The sequence below is a fragment of the Arachis ipaensis genome, chromosome B06 (genome assembly GCF_000816755.2).
Source record: "Arachis ipaensis cultivar K30076 chromosome B06, Araip1.1, whole genome shotgun sequence".
Lineage (NCBI taxonomy): Eukaryota > Viridiplantae > Streptophyta > Magnoliopsida > Fabales > Fabaceae > Arachis > Arachis ipaensis.
This window is the reverse complement of record NC_029790.2, coordinates 28022485-28026978: the sequence shown is the minus strand read 5'-3', so window position 1 is coordinate 28026978 and position 4494 is coordinate 28022485. Positions and strand designations below refer to the sequence as shown.

At 29.3% G+C, this 4494-nt stretch overlaps 1 protein-coding gene across 2 annotated transcripts in view; it reads right to left on the bottom strand.

Moving 5' to 3' along the window:
• The window catches only part of LOC107648716, a 6045-nt gene continuing 5282 nt past the window's right edge, over positions 3732 to 4494 (bottom strand). The window contains exon 4 of one of the 2 annotated variants that reach the window (XM_016352535.2): positions 3732 to 4466. The gene's annotated coding sequence lies outside the window, so the exon portion shown is untranslated. The remainder of the gene's footprint in view (positions 4467 to 4494) is intronic. The other variant, XM_016352534.2, reaches the window with a different exon arrangement.

Genomic DNA, 4494 nt, shown 5'->3' with positions numbered 1-4494 from the left:
TTCCAAATTTTAATTTTCATCCACATTATATTTTTTTATTCAGTTAAAATTATTTACACTCAACATTATTTTAATTTTGGAAAAAAAATTTCAAGGTTTAATTTTTTAGTAATACATCTTTTATGGATTTATTTTATTTGGATTTAACTCTAAAACTTTATTTTTTTATTAGCTTTTAACGTTCGGACTAAGTCCTAATTTTATCTTTAAAATTTGAAACATTCTATTTTTATTTTAAACATTTTATTTTGTTTTATTTTAATCATGTGATCAAAATTAAATTTTTTTTAAAAAAAATACAATTTTTTCATCATGATTTTCTTCTACATAAAAGCAAAAATTATAATCGTAGTAATCATAGTGGATGTTATAGTGATTTGAGAGTAAAAATAATAAAATAATAATAAAAAAATTATTTTTTTAAAAAAATTAATATTAATTTGAGAATAAAATAAAATATTTATAATAAAAATATAATAAAAATTAAGACTTAATCTAATTACTAATAACTAAATTAGTAAATAGTACGTATGAAATGATCAAACAGTTCCAACTAGACACAAAAAGAAAAATGAAATGACCCAAGTATTACAGCCCATTATCCAGCACCTAAAATCGTGTAACCAGCCCAAAGATTTTATTTAGTTAATAACATAATTGTAGCTAATTAATATTCCGTAACAGTCAATAATAAAATCTGACCCTAGTAGCAGAGGCTATATGTTGCGCTCCCACAATGACACACATGGACATTATGACATGTTGATTTTTGGTATCAGTACCATAAAAATTCTCAAGTAGAAAACACAATAACTAATTCCATTTAACACAAAATATATAGCATAAGAACCAATAACATCAACCACAAAATCATAAATCAAAGTAACCACAATAAAATACACATCACCGAAATTAATTTTACCAAGCGCCAAATTATATTTTAAACAACATTGAAACTATCATTAAATATAATATACATGAAATGATCCAATAGTCCCAACTAAACACAAAAAAAAAAATGAAATAACCTAACTATTATAGTCCATTGCCCAGTATTTAAAACCGTGTAACCAGTCCAAAGACTCTATTTACTTAACAATATAATTGTAGCTAATTAAACTTGTTGAAACCATTACATAACAGTTAATAATAAAACCTGACCATAGTAGCAGAGGCTATGTGTTGCGCTCTTACAATTGACACACAAGGACATTATGACATGTTGATTTTTGGTATCAGCACCATATATAGAAGTTTTCTTTCTACTTTTATATGATTTTCATTTAACAATAGGTTGGTGAAATTCTTTGATTACAAAATATGAACAATTTCAGTGTTGTTAGTTTACAATGGTGTCATGCTTATAATTTTTCTATGTGTTTTGCAATTTTTATGTGATGTTGATGAGTAATTTATGTCAAAAGTTGAGATAACTTTTAACACACTTAAAGAAATTAAAAAATTCTACACAAATTATTCTAAACTTGCAAGTTTTATACTAAAATAAGAAACACAAATAAAAAGAAAAATCAAATTAAGAAAGAGTCATGAACATGACTTAAATGACACAAGAATCTTGTATAACTTATTACATCAAATCCAAATTAATAAGACTAAGTGCGCATCATTTAAATTAGAACGACATCAAAATTATTTAATGATAATGACATACAAACTCAATTCAGAACAAACACACAAACAAAACTCTCGATCAACCACAAAACACATTCAAATCAATTTTGGATAAGAAAAAGTCATGAATACGACTTAAATGGCACTAGAACCACTACAACTCTCTTGTATGGTCTAATTACTTCAAATTCAAGTCAACGAGACCAAGTGCACATCATTTAACTTAAAATGATATCGAAATTACTTAATAATTACGACACACGAACTCAATTCAGAACAAGCACACAAATAAGACTCAATCAACCACAAAATACATCAAAATCAATTTTGGATTAAAAAAACAATATGAATATGGCTTAAATGACATCAGAACCACTATAACTATCTTATATGACCTAATTATAAAAAATCCAAGTTAATGACAACAAGCACAACACATTTAACTCAGCATAACACCAAAAATAATTAATGATAATGACATGAACTCAATTTAAAATAAGCACACAAACAAATCTTAATCGACCACAAAAACACATGCATGTAAATTTTAAGTCCAGAAAAATCATCAATATATAAGTTAAATAACACCAAACTAACACAATTTGTGAGTGAATTAATTCCACAAAAGAAGTGTGATTTCACAGACAGGTTTGTGAGTGAATTTTGTTAGGTTTAAACCAATTTAATTGGACTTAGTTGTCAAAAAAATTTAAATATGTAATGAAACTATTTTAATAAAAAAAATTTCAATTTATAATTTTAACATATACTTTTAGAATACAAAATTTATATATATAGTTTTCTGTCAATAATGACCTAAAATCCACCGATAACCTAAAAATCCGTCAGAAAGAGTAAAAAAGTTTGTTGGTGAATCGGACTGTAATTATGAGTTTATATATGATCTTAACAGTGAGATATATTACGTTAGTTGTGTTAGAAACAAGAGACTACACTGGAGAAAAAATTTGTGTATTATTGAGTATATTCTAGTTGTCTATTCAAGTTGTTTTGAAATGATACAATATAGAAGGGTATTTATAGGGGCTAAGAGAATCGTAATAATAAAGACGTAATTTTCTATAATAAATATTCAGATATACTAAATAATACTAATTGATCCTAATTATATTCTAACATCCCCCCTCAAACTCAAGTGACAACTTGAGTTTGAAACATATTTAAAACAACGAAATAAATAGAAAAAAAAAACTGCATAAATTGATAAAACGGGTGCAGACGGAACTGTTGGAAGAAAGCACAAATGGAACTGCCGCTAATCTGAAGGAAGCGCAGACGGAACTGCCGCTTGTCTGAAAGAAGCGCAGACGAAACTGCCGGTATCTGAAAGAAGTGCAGACGGAACTGCCACTAGAGAACACAAACGGAACTACCACGAGAGAACACAAATGAAACTGCCAAAAAAGAGCGGAAACTATATGATTTCTTCATGTAAGCAGCGGATGACAGTGGTGTTTGATCTTTCGACTCGAAAAAATACAAGACAGAGAAAACAAACTAGTCGGTGAGGTGAAAAAGTATCGAGTGACAAAAGGTAAGAAAAAATGGCATAGAAAAAAAGTGCAAAAACTACGATGATTTCATAGCAAGGAAAACAACCTATTCTCTTCAAGGAGGATACCATGACTCTAATACCATGTTAGAAATAAGAGACAAAACTGGAGGAAGGATTTGTGTATATTCAAGTTATATTCTAGTTGTCTATTCAAGTTGTTTTGAAATGATACAATATAGAAAGGTATTTATAGGGGCTAAAAGAATTTGTTAGAATATAATTAGGATCAATTAGTATTATTTTGTTAGAATATAATTAGGATCAATTAATATTATTTAGTATATCTGAATATTTATTAATTGATTCTAATTATATTCTAACAAGTACGAATGATGAAATTATAGCCATGGCATGAAAAGGAAATAGCTTTTGGAGAGTAAACACAAGTTAAACGAGGGAGAGAGAGAGAGTGTGAGTGACCGAGTGAGCTGACCTAATATAAAGGCTCAAATCGCCTCATTTATTCTGATTCCTATACGGCACACTACTATACATTACATACACGTTTATTTAAAAAATAAAATCCTAACCATTTTCCTCTTTTCTTTATAAAACTGGTGGAAAGCGACTCTGCTACAGCGACTGTATAAATACAATAAGCACAAAACACAACCTCAAAACCCCACCACATACATGTACGTACTACCTACGTTGTCAAATACGAATTGCACAATGCCACCACCTATATAAAGGCATCCACAAATCTACGTTACATCATATATCCGACCTCACCTCACCAGTCACCAATGGAACAATTAACAACATTGCACAGCACAAAAGGCACGTATCCAATTACTAGAAATATTATAGTATGTTTCCCAAGGGACTAACCTATCTATTATTATTTCTCTAAGCAAGAAAAAAATAGAGGTTATGGTGTTATAGATATAGTTCAAATATCTAAAACATTAAATGTAAATGATGGGAAATGCTAATACATTTCATATAATATGATAATCTAGATGTACATATGGACTCATGAGTCTTACACATTCTCTTTACCATTAATTATTTGACACGTGCATCCACGTCACGCTCTCCCAGTCACTGTAGTGTGTAGAAGTGCTGTGTTGACTTCAACTAATTGCACATATTAAGACAAATCAAAGAGAGACATTTGTACCGTCCATTATTAATACGACGCCGTTCTGTTCCCTTCTCCCGCGTCGTTTTGTCCCCGCCAGCTTGCTCCTTCACCATTCCACTCTAATGTCAATTCAAAACAAACCTCAATTGGTGACCTCAGTTACCTACTTACCTGAACAGATTTGGTGTTATTTCTATAT